Source organism: Marmota monax, unplaced genomic scaffold (genome assembly GCF_021218885.2).
Source record: "Marmota monax isolate L192 unplaced genomic scaffold, Marmota_monax_Labrador192_F-V1.1 WCK01_AAM20220418_F8-fsc00125, whole genome shotgun sequence".
Lineage (NCBI taxonomy): Eukaryota > Metazoa > Chordata > Mammalia > Rodentia > Sciuridae > Marmota > Marmota monax.
In genome coordinates, this window is record NW_026695235.1 from 9477919 (window position 1) to 9503852 (window position 25934).

Consider the following 25934-nt stretch of genomic DNA (forward strand, 5'->3'; position numbering starts at 1 on the left):
GTCATTTTCAAAGTTATATTCTTTTTGCAAATATAAGTTGTTAAAATTGTATTCTCACATATCCTTTCTCAGAAATGGCAGAATGGAGGACACACCTCATGGTGGCAAGGAGAGGGCTCAGGAAGACACAGGATTTAGGAAATGGGGCATGAGGAATCCAATGCTGGAGAGGAGAAGGGCATCTCGGGGGGGTGGCCGAGGCCAGGCGGTGTGGGGAGCAGCCAGTTCAGATTGGAAGCCTACTGGCCAGGTTTAGCAGTATTTCCTTCTAGGAAAACAAATTAAAAGTGATGAATTCTCTGGCAAACTTGACCTTGTGGAAAATGATTCTGTCCTCTGGACTGTGGAACTCTTAGATGTTTAAACTAAAAGGGCAACTGCAATCACAGTGCTCTACAGGGCCCCGCCGCCACCCATGTCCACAGTCACACTGCAATCAGCCAAGATTGTAAAATATCGAGAGGGGGACGTGGGCTAAGGGCTTAACCTCCTGACCTGCCATGATCTGCAGTCAACAGACAGATGAATAGCATTTAGAAAAGCCAAAGTAAATACAAAGGAAATAATAAAAACTAAAAGAAAGGGGTTGCTTGCAGGAGGGAAATGGGCTTATTTTCACCCCTTCTCACCAGGTGACCCTAAAATGATTTGCATAGAGTATTTGACAAAAAGTGCAGCACATTTACTCCATGGAAACGTGTTTTGATGGCTTCAGGGGGAAATGGGTTCAGAATAATGCAGTCCCACATATTGGCATAGGAAATCCTGGATAAATATAACATTTTGGGGGTCCAGAATTATAGGGATCTCTTAGTTTTGAATAATCATTCCTGTTTTATAAATTTTTTACAGTGTATCTATCTTTTTTTTACCTTAAAACCCCACAATGATACAATTAACATTAACACAGCAATAAAATTAATAGGTCATATTTATTTCGGGTTTGGATGCAAAAGGAAAAAGCTTTGCAAACATAGCAGAGAGAGCTTTTCAACCAGTGGGATCCAGTAAAGATGGCCAAGACCAAGAGTTTTCTTAGGCCATTAATTTCATGTGACACAAGAAAAGTTCACAAAGAACACCCACAAGCCCTGACCCTTTAATGTGTGCCCACAAGACTCGGCAGCACACAACCAAGCCACACAGAACCCCTGTGCTGCTGGGTGCCTCCCTTATCTAAGCCAGGTAGGCTTATCAAAGAGGGGTCACATTCCAGATCCTTCTACCACCCTGTATTTTGAGGGCAACACTAAGTCAACTCTTGCTTGTGCACCTGGAAGTAACTTTTTAAAAAATAGTATTTTTAATTAATGCCAAGAAAGAACTTGCGATCTTAAACCAATCTTAGACTGCCACGTCGATTCAAAACGTGAGTGTGAACTCCTTTTGTTCTGCTAGCTGCGTGAGCTTCATTGGGACATTTCTACTGCTCTCCCCACCTGGCTCTGGAGTCAACTGTCCTGTCATTCCTTTGGTAGGATTTCCTTGCTTTCATGCATCAGAGAGGGTGAAAGAAAATCGGTGAAGATTCACCTGGCAGCCTTCTCACAGGTGCCCTGGAATGGACACGCACTTGGAGTCGTTGGGTTTCCTCATCAGTGAGGGGAAACCAGTTATTCATAACCCAGGCTTTTAAGACGGGGCACTCACCCCGCAAAGGCAGCACTAGGGTTCCAACTCTGTGGGAGGTGTTTGCTGGGATTAATGAATCCTCCACCACAGCCATGTATTTTTTAAGTTTTATAGATGGGGAAACTGAGCCCAGAAAGTATAAAGCACCTGCCCAGTGCCACACAGCAGACAGCATTCATGCTCAGGGAGCCTGGCTCTACACCACGCCACAAAGCCCCTATCAGGTGCTCTGAGGAAGAAGGCCCGTGCTGTACCTTTCCACCAGGGAGCAAGCTCCCAGGAGCGGGACTCTGAATTCCCCACAGTGACTTGTCCAGCAGTCAAGTTCACCCAGAGCTTTTTGACCTTTATCACTATGGGACAGCTTTCAGTTCTATTATGTCATTTACACATGTCAGCGGAATGAGCTTATGTCTGTGCATAAATATGGAGAACGTGGACACTTTGTCCTTCAATTCTTAAATTTAGAACAAGATTACATCACATTTCAAAACATATGTTCATGAGAAGATGGTACAAACTTTTTTTTCATATTGAATCATTTTCAATTCACGAAGAGCTATTTAAAGCAAATCTAAAGTGAATTATTTTTAAGTCAAAGAAAGCTTTGGGGGAAATAATCATCTTTAAATCTATCAGTTTATAAATTCTAAATTTCATATATTATTTTGCTTGCATGCAGATACACATGCATCTTGTATTGAATATATTATCTTATAGAAAATAATATGGCCAAACTTCATTTTGAAATACTTTTATCTTAGATTTTCAGTTACCAGAAAAACCTTGGAGAAGCTCAAAGATTTAAGGTGATACTGCAAATAGTTCAAAATCAAACACTCGGACAGTTGGTTCTGTTTGTTTCACTTGTGTGTGTGTTTTGCAGAGGGTGGTTTACGTATGGTTTTTGTGTGTTTAAGGGTATTTTGGTTAAACTGGAAAGAGCCACTGGTGCTCATTTCTCTGTGCAATTACCTAATGTGCCTGGGACTCTGTGCCCTGCACCCAGCAGGGTGCGAGAGATTGGGTGCTGGCTAATGTGGGTCACCACGCAGGAGACCCGGGGAGAAAAGGTGCAGTTTCTCAAGGCCGCTAGCACACAGCAGGCTATGCGCCTCAGGTGGTCTGGGGCAGTCCTCTGGGTGGGACTCAGCCCCGGGGAGCACTAACTTATCTGGCAGAAGTGTGAACATGGTTCTGGGGGGATAAAGTTCACCAATTGGCAGTGACTTGGTTTACCTTCCAGCAAGAACCCCAGGCCCACGGCACACATGTCCAGCCAGACAGAATTCAGAAAACGGAGTGAGCTCCCGGGGGCAGAGAGGCGCTTTTGTTTTGAACCTACAGTTGGTCAAGGTTGTATCAAATGTGCAGGATGAACAGAGGCTCCCTGGGGATCTGCCACAGGAAGAGGCGGTAAAGCAGAGAGTTCAGTGTCCCCACAGCCAAACACCAACCCCAGCGCCAACAGCGCCAGGGAAATCCTGCGTCCTTACGCAGGCTCAGTGTCAATGCATAGGACCTGCTGGAAAATGAGTCAGGCAATGTGCGTGTGGATGGAGTGTCCCCACGAGATCTATGTGCTCCAGAACACGATGTGCCACCACTGTCAAGTTACCTTGTGCAGGGGTAGTGCTGACGTCCTGACCCCCGCTTCCTCAGAAGGGGACGGCATTTGGGTACACGGCCTTGAAAGAGATAATTAAAGTAGAATGAGGTCTTTGGGAAGGGCTCTCACCCAGCATGTGACTGGTGTCCTTTGCAGGGGAGATCAAGACCCAAACACTCACAGAGGGATGACCGTGTCAAGACAGGATGAAGGCCAGGCCATGGTTGAGATGTGCTGTGTTGCCCAAAGTCCGTGTGCTGGACACTTGGTCCCCAGTGCGGTGATGCTGGGGAACCTTGAAGAGGTGGGGCCCCTGGGGAGGTGCTTGGTCTTTGGGGCATGCTCTCCATCGGGCTTCAGGTAGGTTTCCAGACACAGTTGCTATAAAAGGCTGAGCATGGCCCCAGGCAGCTCTCCTGCTTCCTGTCTGGGCAGTCAGGTAACCACTTGCTCCTGCAGGGATCCCACGGGTGCAACTGCTACAACATGATGCAGCTGAGAGGCCCTCACCAGAGCCAGCTGAGGCAGGCACAGGCCCTGCAACCTCCAACATGTGAGCTAAATAGCCTTCTTTCAGCAGTAGCTTGCCTCAGGTGTTTCATTATAGCAATGACTAGCTGACAATCACAGCCATCCACCAGCCAGGACGGGCATCCTGGCAAGCAACCAGCCCTGCTGACACCTCAGCCTCAGCCTCAGAGCCTTTAGAACTGTGAGAAAACAAATGTCTGCTGGTTAAGCTCCCGTTTCTGGTGCTTTGTTACACAGCCTAGCAAATTAACACAGACGTTAAACACAAACACAGGTGGGGGTGTAGGGAGCTCAGTGGTAGAGCATTCACCTAGCGTGTGTAAGGCTCTGGGATCAATCCCCAACACCAAAATAAACAGTAAATAAATAATGTATGTACAGACATGCCTAGAAGATTCCAGAAAATGGTCCTACCCCTTTGGCACACTCCTTTGCAACAAGTCACATTCCATTCTTCTGTTTCCTTAACTTTTTTTTTTTTAAGACAACACTCGTGTTCATCCAGAGTCTTACCAGGAATTATAAACAAGTAAACACAGAAAACAGCTAAAATAGAGCAACAGCCATGGGAGCTGTGCCCTCCCCCCACCCCAGCCAGCACAGCCCCTGGGGCTCCAGCAGAGCAGAGTTTGAAGAATGCCGCTTCCATTCTGCCGCCTCACAGAGATCTAACATGTCAGCAAATTCCCTCAGGTTTGCACATGATCATTAATCACGGGCGTCACAGGGATGGCAGCATTGCCCCAGACATCATAAATAACAAAGACCTCAAGGCTTGTGCACGCAGGACGTGTGCACGAGCGTGTGCCTGCGGAGGGGGTCTGCGGCCCTGAGAGACCCTGCACGTTCAGACCCCCAGCTCAGGTGGCCCACCGGACCTGGCCCAGAGGCCCTCAAAGAAGCTCTGCAGGCTTTCAAGGGCATTTGAAGATTAGCATCTCTGTAGACACAAAGTGCCCATCTCTCCAGACAATATCCAAACAATGACTTGGCTTGCTGTTGCCCCTCTACCCTGGATTCCAGAAGTTTCTCCAGAAGTGAGGTGCTCTCCATTCCTCCTGCCATACACAGTTCATGACGAATGTGGACGTGGACCCTTTGTTAGCTTTCCTAACTTTTCTGAGACTAGCATAACCCTTTGAGTTGTTGTGAGGCTCAAGCATTTCGATGCTATGAATATCTACATAAAACTGCACAACGCGCAGCCACGTGCCTGTCACATGGTACTCAGTCTGTGATAATAACAGTGACGATGGTGATGGTGATGGTGACCACCAGTGTTGAATAAGAGGTACTTTCTGAACAGTCGGCTCACAACTTTGTGAGCTAAAACAATCATGGTCTTAACAGAACCAAGAGCTTCTGGGTGTGTTCATGCTGAACAAACCAATGAGATGGAGGCGAATGACAGTGACCTGAAGAACACACCGGAGAGGGAGCTCAGAGCTCCAAGCAAGCAGGCTACACCCTCACTTGAGCAGCAGCCAGGGTCTAACTTACCGAGGCCTGAGAAGGTAACATTTATTTATGTTTAAATTTAAGCTACAAAGTAAAATATTTCCATTGCACAAAGTTGGGATATTTGGAAGATACCAAAAATAAAGGAGAAATCTACAGATTCTTAAGAAATATTTCAGGTGAACCAAAGCCAAACTGCACGGATTTAGAGTCTCAGGTTGAAAAGGCATAAAACATTTAGGTTTTAATCTATGAATTCTCAATATATATGTATGTATATGTGTATGTATGTATACATATCTATCTACATACACATTTCCAAACCTCCTTCAACATATTAGTTATAAACTAAGAAGAGTATGAAAATAAGTTCCCACTGAGTGGTCTAGAAAATTAAAAATTAGTTCTCTAGCAGACATAGAAATCTAATAACCAAATAGAAGCCAAAAATTAGAAGATACCAATCTTCACAGTAAAAGAGAGAGAAAGCAAAAATCATCCTCATCATCACTGAAATGGTGTCTCACTGTTCCGTCTTCTCGACGTAGAAACGTGCAGGTTCTCCGATGGTCAGCACAGTTCCCAAAGCAGGGTCTGACGTGCACAACGGTCACGAGTCATGCGTGATTGCCCCTCTGTGCGCTCCCACCATCTCTCTGCCATCAGAAAAAGTGCTCCAGGCTAAGTTCCTCAGCTTTATGTTTTGGGAGAAAGGGGTAGAACCCACAGTGGTGGGTGTGGAGCGCCCTGGAGGGTCTGAAACGCGGAGGATGTGCTTCTCATTGGAGCAGTGACATACGATTACCTTAGGATATTACCAAAACAACGGGTGCTCACAAACATTTCCACTCAGGTTGTTGGAATTGTATTCAGGACTCCAAACAAAAAGTTAAAGATGATTTTCTATATTCTTTTTTTTTTTTTTTGGTCTTTTTAAAGACAACCAATGACTCTGGAGAAGAGCACGAGAGTGAACACCTGTTGTTTTGAGCAACTGAGCTGCCTGTGTCCTCAACGCCATGGCCAAGAGCTGCAGATGCCCTGATCCTGCCCCAACCCTGTCCCTCTGTGGTCATCACTCATCCTCCAGAGTCGGCCCCTCTCCTGACTCCTAGGAGCCCTGGTCCGTCTTCATCTCTGACCGTGTGGAAGCAGACACACAGGGCCGCCTCTCTAGTGCCTGGCTCCCCCTTCAGGACGACCTTCGTGAGGTGATGACCTTTGTGAGGTGACGCCCTGCTGCTGTGTGTCCTCGCTGGCTGTTCATTCTCCTGTTGTAGCAACAGCACGTTGTGAAGACATGACTCAGTGCATCTGTCCATTTATGTGTTTCAAGAGTGCCACTAAGAACCTTCTAGTACCTGTGCATACCTGTGAACCCCACTGCCTACCGTACCTGTAGTACCTGGGAACACAGAAACAGATCTGTTGGGGACTGCTGAGCTGAATGATGTCTCCCAAGTGCCCACGTGTTCAAGGCTCCCAGTGTATGCTCCCAGGAGCTGGTGGGAGCTCTGGGAGGAGGGGCCTGGCAGGAGGGTCTTAGGTCCCAGGGGATGTGCCCTCCCTTCTTCTTGCTTCTGGGTCATGATGTAAGTAGTTAGGTCCTAGCACACACTCCCTACCAATGCCATCCAGTACGGCCCACCAGAAACCCAAGGCTATGGGAGCGACTCAGTCATAGCCAGGAACCTCCAAGACTGTGACCTAAACAGATATTTTCTCCTGTAAGCTAACTGCCTTGGCCATTTCATTATGGCAAAGGAAAGCTGGCTGACACAGGGACTAGAAGTGGAGTGGCTTTATAAGTGACTGAATGTTCTCCAAAGTGATCACATTTGCCTTTTTATCTAACAAGTAAAATAGTAAATTACAAAAATTTCCCACTTGGTTACCTATGATCTTCAAAATATGTGGAATACACCCTCCAAAAAAAATAAATTCTTAGCCAAAAGGAAGATTTATAAATCTTGGCTAGTAGGGAAGATTTGTCATCCGTCACTACATCACTACTATTGAACTGAGACTTTGAACAAAGAATTATAAATCTAACAACAATTGCTACTAATATTCCCATTAGCACAACCACAACCACAATGACCACAACTCCAACAACATGACAAATCACCCCAGGAACGTGACCTGCCGGGCCCTGTGATAAGTGCTTCAGGGCAACAAGGCTTTGCCTTCTCTCAGGAGCCTGCAGATCCTACTATTTGCCCCATTCCTTTCCCCAACACATGACAAACCTAGGGACACACTCTGTGATCACCAACCCAGGTCACCCAGCTGCCTGCTAAGGTCCATGGGCTCCAATCCCAGCTCCTACTGCCCAGCAAGTGCCACCCTCCTTTCAGAGCCAGGACATGCATGACCGTGGTTGTCCCACAGAGGCAGGCGGGTGACAGCTGCTCACCTGCCTTTTCTAAGGGGGTTAACTTCTTAGTTTTTCTAGAAACATCCATACAAGTTTCTCCACTGGGATGCAATGCAATGAGTTTTTTCTTCTCTTTGCTGTAAAAAATTTATCTTCTGGAAGTGAAGAGAAATGAGCTGCAGATCTTCAGGCTCTGATTTTCACACGTACTTTTGAGGGTGCACATGGACACACATGCGCTCACACACACCTGAAGGTCTTTTGTACCTGGTAAATGATGACACTGTGAGCCGCTGCAGACATGAGGGGATGAAACAAGACTTCCTTGCTACCTGTTCCACTTAACAAAATGAAAGGCCACACATGGCTCATGCACCCTCAAACACAGCCCAGACAGAAGCTGCCTCCGCAGGAAGGAGCAGCAGAAATGAGCCCAGGAGGGCAGGAGCCGGGCTCTGAGTCCTGTCTCACAGGCTGCTCCAGCCTCAGCAGGACGTATGTCCCTGTCCCTGCTCAGGCTCCTGCTTAGAGAGGGGAATGGTCTCTGTGCAGATGTGGCTCTAACCGTGAAGGTCAGGGAATCAAACTTCCCAAAGCCTTTGGGGAGGAGGGCGGTGGGCTCCTCCCTCCCAGCATCTTCCTTTAAAAACCTGATGTCAATGTGAACAAAAAGCACATCAGAGAGCCATGCAGGCCTGTTTGCAGTCTCACCTACATTCTGCTCGATGCCACAAAGGAAAACGTGAAGCTCCTTTTTAGACATATTTGTTGTTTTCTAAAGAGCTGAGACATGGTCAAGGGAAGTTTTGAGTCTTTATAGGCAGAATATCTCTCACCTGCATTCCTACCTGAAATAAGACTTAACATGTTTTACAAGCTATGTGTTTACCTGTTACAATTTGGTGGCAGAGATTTGGCAACATTCCAATGTGGGGCCTAGTGCTAGACTGTGTCGCTACTGTCACTAGTGAATAAGGTCGTGCCGCGGAGTTCTGGGAGTGGAAAATTGGGTGCTGTGTACAGGAGTGTTGGTAAGGAGGCCACCGGTCATCCTTATGTAGACTCTGGACTTGACACAATTGGACCTTAATGATGGTGTTAGTCCAAGGACAAAAGATACTAGATACTAATGTTTACATTTTTTTCTCAAATGCAGTCAGAAAATATCTTAGTCAACTTACCAAAATTAGTGAATTGGAAAATTATTACAATGGATCTTACCTAGAAGAAACTACTTTAAAACTATTATGTTTAATTTCAGTTCTTCCAACAAAAGCCCTCTGCCACAGAAGCCCTGCTGTGGCCAGTCCAGGGAGCCAAGGAAAGCCTTGCTCAGGGACAACAAGGGGGACTCCCATGCCACTATTGAGTATTGGGTGGCAGTGGCAGAAAAGAATTCAATAACGCTGCAAGAGGGTGATCTTCTCCTTCTACTTATACAAGTGTCCAAGCATGCACATCCTGAGTTCTGGCAGTAACTAGGACCCCAGAATCCCCCTCCCCTACCTCCTGAGAGTCCAGGCTTGGGCTCTCCACACCAAACCCCAAGATGCAGGCAGGACAAGCGGCAGCCATTTCACAAAAGGTGAGGAGCACTTTCATGAGGCCACAGCCAATGAATGCAAATAAGAACCAGACCCCCCCCCCCAGCCCCGTGCAAAGGCTGTCAGGACAAGGCAGGTGCTGTGGGCACAGGAAGCGCTGACGTTCCTATTGGAACAGGAATGGGGACCTCAGAAGCGGCAGAAGCCTTGGTGGGAAGAGCAAAAGGACCTCTCATACCTTCGGAGCTTCCTTCTATAGCTCCCAACAAGATGGCTCAACATTGGGTGTTTTTGCAGAGGAATGATCATTCCTGGCTTCCTCCGGCAGAGAAGGGAATTCCTTCCCTGTATTTCATAATCTCAAAACCACGGCCGTACTGAACAGTACACTCCACACAACCACAGTGTCCTTATTCACTGTCCGAAGCGCCTTTTCTGATAGTCAACTTCGGCTCTTGCGGCTGTCGAGCAGCATGACCTACCTGGGAGTCTGGGAGTGGCCTTTCACAGGGAGATCTTCCTCACTGGACTCTCCTTTCTCATCCTGCGTGGACTCAACTTTTTTTTTTAAATGCAGAAAATTTCTCATCAGTTTTACTCACTACAACACAGGCGGTGTCGGAAACAATTTCATGGTTTTGAGATTGGACGAGAGGAAAACTTTATTGGTTTTGAGAATTGAGATGAGAGAAGTCAGCACATTCTCACACTCTCTGGAGCCGTTTCAAAAAGAATCAGAGCAAAAGGTAGCAGGCATTCCCAGGGCTGCGGTGACAGGGAGGGCAGCCACATTTCGATTCTGGAATTTTTGACTCCCGTTCTGTCCCAAGTGCCTTGCAGTGTTTTTCCCAAAGATTCAGCAGGGGCAATTCGTACCTCTTAGCCTCTCCCTCGCCCCTGCCTGAGCAGAGGTGTAAAATGGAGGAGCTGAGGAGCTGAGGAGCTGGCAGAGGGCTCACTTCCAGCAGCTGTGTGCGTGAAAATGAGGTGACAATAGGGGAGTGCTATCAGGGAGGCTAATGACACCAAGCCTGCCTAATTGTGAAAATGTAATTAAGGCAGAGCTGCTGCTACCGATGTCATTATATTAAAAAGTGGATCTGACTTGCTTTTTCTACATTGATCGATGGTCAGTGAAAGACATCTCACAAAATTTGACAACAAATTATTAGTTGGGATTAATTTAATCACATGACTTCTTAATTTTGAGACAATGAGACCACGCACTGTACCGGAGGTCTGTGGAAGAACAGGTACACATGCGCAGACACTGATGCGCATGCCTTCCTGAGGACATTGCACCACTTAGGAATTAGCAGATGTCGATTTTAAAATTTCACATTTCTGAGATCTTATTTTAATTTTATGTTGAATCTATTTGCACAGTAAAGTTGGAAAGTAACTATTTATTGAACACGTATTGTAGACAAGAGTGTTTTAGGCATCAAAATATTTTTCGGTGTAATTTGAAGAACAAATCAAGCTAAATAGGTGATACAATTATTTAAGAGGTAATTTGTGTTCCAGCTACCCTAATTTTAGTTAATAATATTCCCAAAGCACAAGAGTAGTGATGCTGGCAATTTGCATACCCCGAAGAGAAGCTTCCTTTGAATGAAAGTTGAATGTGCTGCACTTAGTAAAGAAAGAAAAACATCTTTATGCCACAGTTGCTAACCCTACAGAAGAGTAAGGAATTGAGAGGAAGCACACTCTCAGAACTTCTGCAGGGCATGGCAGTGTTGAGGTGTTTCATTATTAGCTGCTGTTAATCTCTTACTTGATAAGTCAAGCGTTACTATAGGTTTAGGGGAAAACAGTAGATCCCCAGGGCTCTGCACTCCTCATGGTTTGGGGCATCACCTGGAGGTCTTGGGACCTCTCCCTGAAGCTAAGGGGGAACCTGAAACTAACTCTATGGCAAAGAGGGTGACCTGGAAAATGAAAGATACTAGCTATGGCTCTTTTCAGGAACCACCCCGCCCCACCCCAAGTCCCACCTTCAGTAGTTTCACCACCTGTCAACGAAGTTCAAATCCAAAGACTAGGAGTGATGGGTCACATCCGGAGGCTTCCACACTCCCCCACCATCTCAAATATGTTGTCAGAAAAGTTGTGAGAAACCAAAATGGGCACAACGTGACTAACGGGTGGCATCCTGGCTGGCTCCCTGTGCCAACGATGGCTTCATTGGTGACGAGGCTGCTTATAACCCATGAGGATGGAAGTCCACTAACAAGCCACTAGAGCATTCCCTGTCCAGAGCCATGCAAAAGATTTCTGTCCATGGTGCTGCTAACTGGTTTGGTCCCATGGAAAACAGGAATTTCTGCATATTCTTGAACCAGTTGCGACATCTCGGCAATTCTCTCACTAATTAATGAGTTGAATACGATATTCAACTAATGTTCATTTTTCATTTCCTTGAGAGTCGTGATCTTAACTCAAAAAAAAAAAAAAAAACAAGCAACCTTTCAATGACGTTCCTGGGAGACTTCTGCTCTGGCTTCCTACTGCTGTGATCTCCTGCAGTGTGTCCTGCTCCAGTGAGGGTGACACTGAGCCTGAGGCCCTGCTGGCCTGGGGCTGTGGGGGCTACCTGGCTGCATGTGGGGCACAGGAGAAAAACTGACACACGGCACAAAATGGAGACCCTCAGACCCAAAGGAAGACGTCATCCGCAGGTTTTCTCTCCCTGCTACAGAGGACGGTCCAGAGGCTGCCAGCAGCCTGACCGGCCTTCTGCTCTCTTGATGGGGTCTCCTTTCACCTCTCCCACCTCTCCCCCATCTTCAAGTCCTTTAGCTGACCTTGAAGCTTTAGGAAGCCTTCCCAAGTCGAGTTCCTCCGTCATGTGGAGGAATTAGCATCCTCCTCTCAGCCCTCTCCCTCTGTACCTATCTGTCCCACGTTTCCTTCATGGCAATCCTCAGGATGCCCTGTGACACAGAGATCCCCACTATGCCCCTTGTATCCACTCTCTGAAACAGAATCAGTCACAATCTATTTCCAATTTTCATTATTCCTTCCACCAGGCACTGAAGGAGGCATACGGAAAGCTAAGCGTCATTTGTTTTCAATCTACCTATAATAAATAAAATACATTTAAATGAGCTGTTTTGTTGAAATAGTGATATACAACCTAACATTTATCATCGATATTGATCTATGTAATTTAAATGTTTCAAACATATATAATTAAATGCAACTATAGGAAACATAAACACATTCATTGTACATTACCTGTTACATTGACACACACTCTTGCGCACACTCACCTCTCACACCTAGATGCACACCTGAGGCCTGTCCCTCCACTACTGACCCATCACAGCATTGCCACTATTATTCACTACTGCTCAGCGGGAGCCTCATTGAAATCCCTTGCACTTTTTCTACCTGTTTGGACGTGGAGTCTTTAACTCATGCATCCTGACGTCTGTAACAGCGGCACAAACCCTGGGATGCGGTCAGTAGTCAAAACAGAGATAAGATCCTACCAGCTCTAGAGGTCAGCCTCAGGGGGCTGACAGGCCACCTGGAATGGACGGATGGCCATCAGGCCCGTGGTCAGTGAGGCCACGGGTGCAGCCATCACATCAGGGGCTTCTGTCCTGACTGGACACATCACAGTCACCGCAACATCTTTTGTGCTTCTCTTTATGCCCCAGTACCTCCTGCTGGCTAGTGACTCTCCTCTCAATGGCCCTAAAGCCTTCAGGCCCCACTCTGTAGGACCACTGTAAACTCCTCTCCTGGCACAGAGCAATTGATCATTTAATCACGTTAAACATGAAGGGAAGGAAAGAGGGGAGGGGAACAGGTAAAGAGCCCTGGGGGCTGCACGGTGGCAGGGGAGGGCCCAGGGCTGCACCAGGTGCTATTTAGACTTGGTGTTTCTGCCTTGGAGGGTGCAGCTCCCACATCTGACCCATTCTATGGAAGGGACCAAGGTTTTGAATAGCCATGGATTGGGGTGACATTTCAGGAAGACACACCGTGTGTCCCTCCCAGTGTCCTGGGTACCTCGAACGGCACAAGCCAGCAGTCATCAGGATTAACATCCACCATCAGATGGGTCTTCGGATGAGCTGGCACTCTGGTGACATCTGCAGCTGCTGCTGGCTTCTCTGTGCTCCTATGTGAGTACTTCTGCTCCTTCCTGGTCACCTGTCCCAGGCTCAGGGCAGCAGTACTTGCCCATATTGACCATGCTCTTCCTTGCTTTGTACTCCCGATACACTGCACACCAGGCCACAGCGCCCAGGTCAGCCGCTGCAACCAGAGGGTCAGGCTGTGGAGAACCCTGTGCTCAGAGAGGACCCAGGGCAAAGGCTCCGTCCTTCAGATCTCCCCTTCCAAGGGCTTTTCTGCAGTCCCTAGATGTGACCTACCTCCCCACAGGATGGCAAAGGATCTGAGAGTGAAGGGGCACCCCTTCCGCTTCTCCTCTCTTCACCTCCCTCCCTCTCCCCACTTCCTTTCCCTCCCCCTCTCCCCCACCTCCCCCTCCCTCTCCCTCCCTCCCTCTGCCTCCCTGTGTCTTGTGCACGTGTGTTTGCATGATCACACATATCGCCCTGGTTGTAAGGCTTTCTACTAGAGCAGCTCAATGCTGACCTATCTAAATAGGCTGGGATGTTGCAGAGGGCAAGGCTGGAGGAGCCCTGGATGTCCAGCCGCAGATGTCCCCAGAGTGCCAGCTCATCCCAAGCCCCATCTGATGGTGGATGTTAATCCTGATGACATCTTCAGAGACTTGGAAGCCGTGCCAAGCAGTGTGGGTGTCCTGAGAGTACCAGGGGCCACTCGGTCAGGCTCAATGCAGGGAAGACTGAGCAGTTCTGAGTCTGAGCACACCCAGCCTGGCTGCAGGGGACGAGAGCCTCTGGGCTGGGCAGGAGGCGGAGCAAAGGTCAGTGACCCAGGGAGGGAGCCAGCAGGAGCAGGGAGGATGGCACTCCCAAGGCTCCCAAGAGCTTCCTCCTCACGCTCCAGCCCTCCAAGAACCTGTTGTCATCCACTCCCAAGAGGACAGAGTGCTCGCTGTCCTCTGACCCTAGGCTGTGGCCACTGGCCTATGAACACACACACACACACACACACACAAGGAGCCTGCTGCCCAGGACCTGGACAGCCACCCGCTGCTGCACAAGGAGGGACTTCCCATGTCTAGCCCTTAGTATCCCACAGCACGGTACAGTCACTTCCAAGGTTCTCTGTGTGCACCAGACTGCCTGAGAGTCGGAGAAACCACTCAGCCGTGCTGTCTGTGCGGGGTCTGCAGGGTAGGAAGCTGTGCTGACTGTGAGCACACCGCAGCTTCCACAGCACAGGAAGAGAAGGCCTTGCCCAGGGGACGGGAATAGAAATCAAGTGACCGAGTCATCAGGGAAATGCAGCTCAAAGCGCCATGAGAGGTCGCCTCATTCCAGTAAGAGAGGCTTTCACCCAAAGATGGTAGATGGCGGGTGCTGGTGAGGGTCTGCAGAGAGGGAGGCTTGCACGCGGCCAGAGGAGTGTAAGCTAACACAGCTGCTATGGAAACCCTCACAGTAGCGAGGGCTCCTGAAAAATTAAAAACAGAGCTACAGTGTGATCCAGCAACCGTACTACTGGGTGTATATCCACAAGGAAGGAAGTCACTCTGTGGAAGGCACTATTCACAAAAACCAGAACGGAGAGTCAACCCAACGTCCACCAAGGAATGAGTGGAAAAAGGAAATGTGTCCAGCACACAACAGAATAGTATTCAGCCATAAAAAGTAATGAAGTCCAGCCATTTCAACAATATGGAATGGAACCGGAGGCCATTATGTTAAGTGAAGTTAAGTAGGTGCAGAAAGACAAATACCACTTGAATTCACTCAGATGTGGAATAGAAAAAACAGTCGGACTCAGGAGTTGAGAGCAGATTGGTGTTTCAAGAGGATGGGAGAAGACGGGGTGGGGAAGGTGGATTAATGGGTGCTGAGTCACAGCTAGACAGGGGCAGGACATGGCACAGCAGGTGAGTATAGCTAATAGCAAAGTATCATCTATTTCAAAAAGCTAGAAGAAAAAAATCTCAATGCCAGTTTGAGGAGATAGACACGTTTAACCTGATTGAACAATACTCAATGTGTATGTGTCAAAATATCACAGGGTACCGCATAAATATAGATCCTTTCTGTATGTATCAGTTAAAAACAAACGGAAATTTAAAAAAAAAAATCTTGCCAAAGATGCCATTCTGATGAGAGCCCCCGGGACCAAGCTGGAACCCTCCTTCCTGGGCCCAGGGACGAGCAAGCCTGCATCCCATTGTGGGCTCCAACTCTCCTCTCTGAAGAGCAACGAGGTGGTCTATCTGCCCTTGGTTCCATTTCTAGAATCATCTTTACCAAACACAATTTAAATTATAGCTACTCCCCCAGCGAAACACGACAAAGACGAGTTGAGAAGAATCTGCAGATGCCGGAGGATGTACAGAGATTCACCAGCTCTGAACAAAGACTGCTACCTGAGCTTCTACCACACTGTGCAATACAGTCTACACGTGGAGAGTCAATTCATGGGTGCTGTTTTACAGATCTATGCTTCAAACAACCACAGCACAGTAGTACCATGGAAGGTGCATAGAAGAGAAAATCTTGTGATGGTCTGTATCAGCTTAGGCAAGCCACAGAGTACACCGATATTTAATCAAGTATTGTTCTGATTGTTCCTGCAAGGGTATCAGTGTAGGAAGTTAATATTTAAGTGGGTAAACTTTAAGTAGAGCACACTGCTTTCTTCTCTGCAATGGATCTCATCTAATCAGTTGAAGACTAGAATAGGTTAGCCTCTAAGCAGAAAGAAATTCCACAACCAATAGAATATTTTTTTTTTCTGGATGAAAGATACATGTTTTTAATCCAGGATACAATAAGAGACTTTGTAGGTATGAGATTTGCTAAGGGCAGTGTTGTCCATGATACATATAGCTCATTAAAAAAAAAATTAGATGTATTATTACAGTGCTGACATTGTTGGCCTTTTACTTACTTTGTAAGTTCACAGAGTATAACTTCCCTGCATGGATTGTAAACTGCTACTTTCCCCACTTGTCCCATTGGTCACATGCCACCCCCTGCCCCGTGCAGGAGGGCTCAGATGAGGGGTCGGGGCAGCGGGGTCCCTGGAAGCTCTCCTCCTCCCAGCTCCTGCTACACCACCTTGTGCCTGAGAGTGTTTCAGATCCCGACCCGCCTCCTCCTGCCCTCCCAGGACACGCCTCCGCGACATCACAGAGCAGGTCACCAGGCAGTGCTCCTGCCACCGGAAGACGAGGTCAAATGTGAACTGTGTCCTTGGCTGAGCTCACATCCCCATCTCTGGGTCACCATCCTGGCAGGTCCCTTTCTCATTCTCAGTTGACACAAGGATTTCTAGTCACCGGGGATTTTGGCTGACTTTTATAAATGCAAAAATGATTCTTTAACTCTCTCTACAATTGCCAAACTCTGGAAAAAGAGCCCCAGAACTAATTAAGGCACATCTGAGGATACTCGTCAAACTGCAGGTGACGGGGGTCAGCTTCCTTTTGCTCTGTTGTGGGCTGGGGAGGGGATGAGGGCCAGAGCACAAAGGCCACCAGCTCCAAACCCTGTGGGTCCCTGCCCTGGTGTTTAGCTGACTGAAACCCCTGAGTCTTATGACCCCATCAAGAGTAGAAAATTAAAGTCAAAATTAACTGAACCAGACATACTTCAAATGTAACTCTCTTTTCAAGAACATATCTTTTCTGGTAAACATCCATTTTTCTCTTTGATAGTTAATGATCTAAGATATTAAGACATTACTGTTAACTTTTTTTCTCCTGTCTCATCTGCAGGTCCTCAACGAATCCTGCTCATTCTTCTTGCAAAATTTGAACAGAATGTGGCCACTTCCAGCCCTGTCCACTGTGGCCACTGTCACCGTCACTCACTGCTGGGACTCCTGCCCAGGACTCGCTGGTCTTTCTGTTTCTAGAGGGTGAACTCTGCCCACCCTCCAGGATCCTGTCCCTGCAGCCCCTGAAGTTCCTAAAACACAAGTCAGATTCTCTGCTGGTCTCTCTGCAACGCTCCTCGGGCCCCTCAAAGATGCCACAAGGGCTGTGATTCCCTGGGAGGACAGGCTCCCCGTTCCTCCCACGCTGTCGTGACCCCATCCTGATGGTTCACTAAACCCAGGCCACCGGCCTGTGTGTGCTTCTCTGACCTGCCAATCATGCTCCTGCCCAAGGCTCCGCCTTGCTCTCCCCTGCCCAGGCCACCAGCCGTCTCCTTTCTGTTCTCTGTTCAGCATCTTCTTCCTTTGCCACTTTCTCCATGAGCCAGCCGCATTTTGAGCATACTTACTGTCCCTGTTCCTTATCATCATCCCTGTTTCTTATCACCATCCCTGTTCCTTATCACCATCCCTGTTCCTTATCACCCCAACCCTTCCTTTCTTTTTCACTCATCCCCAGTACGTATCATCTGGGAGGTACTGTAGACTTGGAGAGGTGGGGCCCAGAGGAGATCTTCAGGTCACTAGCCACAGGACCCTGGCCTCGCAGTGTCTCTCCATTCCCTGCTCAAGCTGGGGCTACCTGCCCTGACACACGCTCCCATCATCACCAGGCAGTGCCCTCCTCAGAGGCCCAGCCACAGGGGCTGCCCAACTTGCACCTGAATGTCTCTAACTGTGAGTCAATAAATCTTTTCTAAATTAGTTGCCTCAGGCATTTTGTTGTAGCACTGCGGAGCTGACTCATATGCTTTATTTGAATACAGGACAGTGAAGGCCAATTTTATAAAATAAGGGGGAAAAGGGAATAACTGATCCAAAAGCTCACTCCTCAATCCTCCTCCCAGAGACACTGGTCCCATGTCTTGTGACCCCTGACCTTTGACAGTGGGTCTTCTCTTGGCAGGATGTACCTGTCCTTCACAGCCTGCCTTAGAAGACCAGCGAGCATCCCACTTATGGCCACGAAGGATGGGGATCCAAACCCTACACAGGACAGGTTTCTCAAAGCACTTGGTTCCAGAGTGCTGAGCAGAGTCTCCTTAAATCCTCAGAAGAAAACAGTGCTGAGGGCCATGCCACAGTGTGCAGGCCGTGGGCATCCACTTGCAGAAGGACAGTGAGTGCCTGGTGGGAGTACTGACGCCCTCGCAGAGCACCCCAGACCACCCACGGGGTGCACGCTCACCCTCCCCAGCAGGCCTGACGGATTCATTGCCCTCAACTGAACAACATGAACAAAACATGCTTTAAGAGTTGCTAAAAGGTGCATGTTACACACGTCACTCTCCCATCAACAAAAACTCAACACTGCACCCTTGAATGCCAAGGAACCCATATTTAAAGCTCTTTAGAGTGAGAGACCTGAACAGGAAGGCAGATGAGGATGGGACTTACTCCCTAGTGCGTCCCCCCACCAGCGTCCACATGAACCACCGTCCACAGGCACGATGGGCCATCGTGGTGGGGTGTGGCTCAGTGCCAGAGCACTCCCCAGGCACAGGTGAGCACTGGGTTTGATCCTAGCAACATGCACAAATAAAATTAAAGCCATCATGTCCATCAACAACTAAAGAAAAAATTTTAAACAAGGACCTTCACGAGAGTTACAGAAGCAGGAGGAAGGTTTTAGCCATTGGGGTACACAGAGGTAAGGGACGATGCATGGAAGACTGTGGAAGGAGGGGTCCAGGCTCCCCTTGCCACCCCTACCTAGTCCCAGCAGCACAATGCTGGAAAGTGACAGAATCAAGTACCTGAGGTTTCTTTGAGCTGCCACCACCCATCAAGACCCGTGCTGAGCAGGCCCTCTATCCCCAGGCTCTAGGCTGGGGCCCACAGACTGAGCTTCTAGGCAGCCCCAGGCTGCAGGCTCAGTCTCCAGGCCTGTTCCACCACCAGGCTGACCTCAGTGGCCTGGGGCTCCCCCCACCCCCCACCATGGCTAGAAGGAAGCCCGGAATTGAACCACCCTGTGGCCCAACACACCCAACAGACAGAACACCCCCCGCCCCGCGCCTGGCTGCAGAGCACACCTTCCCTCCAGGTGCACACAGATCCTCCTCCTTCTCATGGGCCACAGACCACTGTGAAGCATTAATCAATAACAGGAAGGGTTCTGGAAAATTCACCAGACATGCAAATTGAACAACATGCTCTGAACAGCCAGTACGCCCAGGGAGACATTAGAAGAGAGATTTAAAAACATCTTGAGATAAACAGAAAAAGTCACATGATATACCAGCATGGGATGCAGCAACAGCCATTCTAAGAGGTAAGCTTTTAGCAATAATCATCTACATTTTAAAAATGTAATTAAATAAACGACCCAACATTACATATGAGGAACTAGGAAAAGGAAAAACAGGTAAGCCCAAAGTCACTACAAGGAAAGAAATCATAAGGGTCAGAGCAGAAAGAAATGAGACTAGAAAAATAGTAGATATGATCAACGAAACTAAAGGGTTAGTTTTTTTTTTTTTTTGAGATAAACAAAATTGACAAAACTTCAGCTACATTAAATTAAATAAAAAATTTAAAAGGAACACTCAAAATAAAAAGTGAAAAGAAAGATTACTGATTCCAGAGCAGTCAAAAGATAATTGGTCTTCATGTCAATGCCACTACCGTGCTGTCTGCTACTGTAACTCCGTAGGATGATTCAAGGTCTGTTGCTGTGAGGCCTCCTGCTTTCTCACTGAGGATTGCTTGGGCTATCCTGGGGCTCTTATTTTTCCCAATTAATTTCATGATTGTTTTTTCTGTTCCTATGCAGAATGTCATTGAAATTTTAATAGGAATTGCATTAAATCTGTGTAACACTTTTGGTAGTATGGCCGTTTTGACAATATTAATTCTGCCCATCCAAGCACGTGGGAGATCTTTCCATGTTCTAAGGTCTTCTTCAAGTTCTTTCTTCAGTGTTCTGTAGTTCTCATTGTAGAGGCCTTTTACCTCTTTTGTTAGATTGATTTCCAACTCTTTTATTTTATTTCATTTTCTTGAGGCTAGTGGGAATGAGACAGTTTTCCTAATTTCTCTTTTGGCTGATTTGTCATTGGAATGCAATGACAGGAATGCAATTGATTTATGGATGTTAATTTTATATCCTGTTACTTTGCTGAATTCACTTATGAGTTCTAGAAGTCTTCTTGTGGAGTTTTTTGGTCTTCTAAATATAGAATCAAGTTGTCAGCAAATAGGGATAGTTTGAGCTCTTCTTTTCCTTTTTGTCTCCCTTTAATTTCTTCCTTTTGTCTAATTTGTCTGGCTAGGGTTTCATAAGATACTGCTTGGACAGTTAGTTGTACACCAAAGAATTTGATAACCTAGAAGAAATGGATAAATTCCTAGATACATACAAACAACCAAGAATGAATCATGAAGAAATAGAAAATTTGAACACTTCAATAATATGTGAGAGGTTGATTCAATAGCAAAAAGTTTGCATCACACAAGAGTCACAGTTTGATAAATCTTGAGGAGGTAGGTATGTTTAATCTAACTTAATTATACCATGCATATATGTATCAAAACATTACATGGTACCCCATATATATATATATATATATATATATATATATATATATATATATATACACACAATTGTGTATATATATATATATACACAATTGTTATGCTTTTACATATTAGTGAAAATGAATTTAAATTTTAAAAAAGACAAAAGACAAATAAGATAGACATGCTCAGGACTTGATGACTGAACACCGAATTATACAAAACATTAAAGAAATACTAATAGCAATCTTTCATAAACTGTCCATGAAAAAATGAAAAGGAGGGATATTTTCCAAATTCATTTTTACAAGGCCAGTCTTATGCTCAAACCAAATGTGAACAAGAATACTATATAAAAAGCCACAGTCCATTGTCCTGAAAGAACATAACACAAATGTTCTCAATGAGATACCAGGAATCTGAATTCAACAGCACGTTAAGAAGGTCATTGTCATGATGAAGGGGAATTCGTCCCTGGGATGCGAGGATGGCTTGACGGGTGGGAATCAGTAAGTGTGATGCACCACATGACCAAAGTGAAGGACAAGGCCATAGGACCAGATCAACAAGTGCGAAAAGGCTTTTGACGACATTGAACGACCTCTTATAATGAAAACATTTGGCAAGTTCTGTGTAGAAAGAATGTCTCTTAACACAGTAAATGTTGCCCGTGGCAAATGCACAGCTAATGTCACACTGAATGGGGAAAAGCTGAAAGGTTTTCTTCTAAGAAGATCAGGACCAAGACAAGTATGCCCACTCTCACCACTTACATTCAACACAGCACTGGAAATCCTAGTCACAGCTATTAGGCATGAAGGGGAAGAAAAAGCATCAAAATCAGAAAGTAAGAAGTTAAGTTGTCCCTATCTATGGATGACATGATCTCACACATTAAAAAAATCTATTATCAAAAAATTGTTAAAGGAATTTAGTAAAATCACAGGGGAAAAAACCAACACACACAAGTCGGCAGCAATTCTATACACCAACAATAAACTATCCAAAGTATAAAATGAAGAAAAGAATTTCATCTACAATAGCTATTGTCTAGGTCAGCTTTTATGCTGCTGTGACCAAAAGACCTGACAAGAACAAATAGAGGGAGAAAGTTTATTTTGGCTCATGGTTTTAGAGTTTGGTTTATGGGCAGCAGACTCCTTAGCTCTGGTCCCAAGTGAGGGAGAACATCTTGGTACAAGGGAGTGGTGGAGAAATGCAGCTCAGGACTTGGCAACGGGAAGCAGAGAGCTTTGCTTACCAGGAAAAACACATATAAACCCCAAAGATATGCCCACAGTGACGTCCTTCCTCCAGCCACAAATTATCTGCTTACAGTCACCATCCAGTTAATCTATCAGAGGCTTAAGCCATAGGTTTGGTTAAAGATCTCATAAGCAAATCATCTTACCTCTGGAAATCCTTGCACTTTCTCACACATGAGCTTTAGGGGGACACCTCATATCCAAACTGTGACAGCTACAAAATCAAACTACCTAAGGATAAGTTTATCCAAGGAAGTGAAAGACTTGTACATTGAAAATTATAAGACATGAATACAATAAATTTGAAAAGATACAGATGAATAGAAAGATGTCTGTGTTCATTGAATGGAAGAATTAATACTGGTAAAAATGTCCATAGTTCTCAAAGTGATCTACAGAGTCCTATCAAATGACATTTTTCATGGAAATAGAAAAGCAAATCTAAAACTCAAATGAAACACAGAAGACCCTGAACAGACAAAGCAACTCAAGAAGAAAGCTAGAGGTATCACAGTTTTTGACTTCAAAACATACTACAAAGTTATAGTAATCAAAATATCATAAAAATGGACACGAAGACCAATTAAATAGAATAAAGAGACTAGATATCAATCTGCATATTCATAGTCAATTGATTTTTAAGAAAGATGCCAAGAACACACAGGAAAAGACAGAGTATGACATAAATGGCACTGGGAAAACTGGGTATCCGTAGGCAGAAAACGAAATTACATCCCTGTCTCGGATCTTATATAAAAATTAACTCAAAATGGATTACAAACTCAAGTGTAAAACCCGAAACTCTGAAACTACTTGAAGAAAACTAAGGGGGAAACTCCATGCACTGATCTGATCAATGATGTGTTGGATATGGTCCTAAAAGCACAGGCAACAAGATAAAAACAAACAAAACAAACAAAAAACCAAGTGGGATTATATCAAACTCAACTCTGCCCAGCGAAAGTAGCCATCAATGGAGACGACCTGTGGAATATCCTAATGTCCTTCTTGCAAAACACACATCTGACGACAGGGAAATATAAAAAAAAAGTGATAAGGAATTTAAACAGCTCAATGTCCAGAAGACAAATAGCCAATTAAAACATGGGCAAAGGATGTGGGTAGACATTTCTCAGAGAAAACACACCAGAGGCCAGTAGGTATATGAACAAAAGCTTTAGCTCCCTAATCATCAGGGAAATGCAAATTAAAACCACAGTAAGACGCAACCTCACACCTACTAGAAGGGCCGTCCTCAGGTCCTCAGATCAGCCCAGGTGCCCATCACAGATGGATGGAAAAGCAATGTGGCACTTGCAGACCATGGAGTCCTACTCAGACACAGAGAAGAAGGAAACTATGTCATGTGGCGGCAAATGGACGGGACTGGAGGACATCATGCTAAGTGAAACAAGCCAGACTCGGAACGTCAGGGGTCAAATGTGCTCCAAAGTATATGCTGGGACAAATTGGGGGGTGGGGGTCTTCAGGGGTTGGGCTCCCGGAAAAACAGAACAGGGATCTGTGAAGCAGAGGAAGGAGATTGAGGGATGCGAGGAGGGAGGAACTGCAGAATGAAGTTGGCAGAAATACCCTGTGTCTGTATATAAATATATCAAGTGAATCCCACCTTTATGTAGTCTATAAAACACTGATTTTTTAAAAGTTGCAAATAAGTAGAAGGAAACCCTGTAAAGTAGAGGAGAGAGAATGGAAGGGAGTAGGCAGGGAATGGGAAGTTCTGGGATAGCCTTGGATGGAAATGGAGCAAATTATAGTCTATGCTCGTAAGATGATGTCAAAATGAAGCCAGATGTTATGTATAACTACAATGCACTGATACAAACAAAAAGTAAAAATGCAATGAAAAACCCAAAGACAACAAATGTTGGGGATGATGTGGTGACGAGGGAAGCCAGCACACTGTTGGTGGGAATGTAAAGCCATTGGGGAACACACTATCATTTTATTACATGCCCCCCTTATAGATATATGCAGTCACCTTTTGGTATTGTTAGGAGATTGATTCCAGGATCTCCTGCAGACACCCAAATCCACGAAACCTTACATCACTCATATAAAGCATTTGCAAAATCAGTGATGTCCTCCCATATTTACCTTAGCTCATCTCAAGCTTACTTGTGATGCTTAATACAATGTGAATCCTTTGTGGGTTGTGGTTGTATTGTATTTCTTAAAGAATAATGACATGAAGAAAACCCTGTGCAAGTTTAGCACAGATGCGATTTTTTCCAAATATCATCACATGTGAGTACGGAGGACCAACCCCTCATACATATGAAAATTTTCATATGTATACTTTAACGTGTGTACTAACATATATGCTCATATAGATATGTATAGTAATATATAGTAATATATATGTAGTATTGTCACTGATACATGAGAAATTGTGGCAAATATTAATATTAAAAGGAGAATAAAGAATAAAGAAACACTCCTGGGCTGGGATTGTGGTTCACCTAGCACGGGTGGGACCTGGATTCGATCCTAAGCACCACAAAAAAATAAATAAATAAATAAAGGCATTGTGTTGTGTCCACCTACACCTAAAAAAAAAAAAAGAAAAAAGAAAAAAGAAATACTCCTGTAAATCTCAAATAGAATTTTAGAATCCTAGACTTCCCTGGTGCTGAGGGGAGATCACATGGGGCACAGGAGAGTTTCTCGTCGTGGCCATGTGACACACAGTCCATCCTTTGCCAAGGAACAGAGCCGAGGCCTTAAATAAGACCATGTAGGAAACTGACTGGGAATGAAGCAGAAAGTGGATGCAGTATTAAAGGGAACCACCTCACTCTCCAACCTGGAAAACAGACCCCACTCAAAGAGGCTCTGAGGACGCATGGCCTATGTAACTCTGAGAAGGTGGCCCCTGCCCCATCCCCACGGTCATGATGGAGGGAGACTCAACACGTCGATACTCAGACAGCAGCAGAGAAATCCCAGCCACAGAATCTCAGACTTCATAGCTCTGACAAGAAGAGTCAGTCTCTTGGACAGGTTTCTCTCCTGCCCTCCACCACTCAGATTAAAACAAAAATCCAGAGCACCTCTGCACCCAGGAGGAGAGTAGCTGGCACCCTCCGGTTCCAACAGTCTGGGGATGCAAGACCCTGGATCTTCATGTGGAATCACCCACTGGCAAAGCCCTCATCCTGTTTAGTTAGTGGGGTGGGCCTTGCTCCAACAGGCCTGCCAAAAGTCCTCTGGAAAGTGTTTAGGGAACTCATCATGGAACTCATTTCTTTGTTGCATTTTCCCTAACCATATCTTAGACAGTTGGGTCAAAGGAGTAGAATGAAATTAAATTTAACAAAAACGCTTGCACAGAAAGGAACTGCCGGAGCCCTGAGCAGAGGTGAAGGGCTGACAGGGCTCTTTAGGGAATTCCAGCAGCCCTGCCAGGAGGGTGAGGAACAGAGACTGGGGACATGAGGTTATGGGACAAATCACCATTTGCTTCCACTTTCTTCTAAATATTCACTGTATGCTTTCTAGAAGTCTAGACTCACAAATTTTCTAATTTTCTGAAGAACTTAGACAAGTTCATTAGAGGGAAGGCTCCTGGTCCTGTTGACCTTCCCGGTCTACTTCTTTATTTTTGCTGATTAAGACTTATTTCTACAGATTGTCTCCAGGAGCCTTCTGGAGTCGGGGCCATTTACAAGATCCATTAAGTCACCATCAAGACCTCAGGGTTTGAACGGCACAGTCAGAAGCCAACTTGGCCACATTTTCTACCTTTTTTCTCTCTTTCTGATTTATGCCTTATGGATATGTAGCTTGTGCCCTTGACCTTGGGTATCTAACTCCTACCCTTGGCTACATTAGAGTTCTAGCAGGGAGAAGGTGGCGGCACCTGAAAGTCCAGTCATTTGAGAAGAATCTAAAGAAGAACAATTTGCAAAGTTGGGGCAGTGTCCCAGGGCGAACAGCAGCTCCGGGTTGTTACCAGCTCC

At 45.9% G+C, this 25934-nt stretch overlaps 1 protein-coding gene across 2 annotated transcripts in view; it reads right to left on the bottom strand.

Annotated features, from left to right (window-relative positions):
* The window catches only part of Dscam (DS cell adhesion molecule), a 668205-nt gene that overhangs the window by 357700 nt on the left and 284571 nt on the right, over positions 1-25934 (bottom strand). The window lies entirely within an intron of this gene.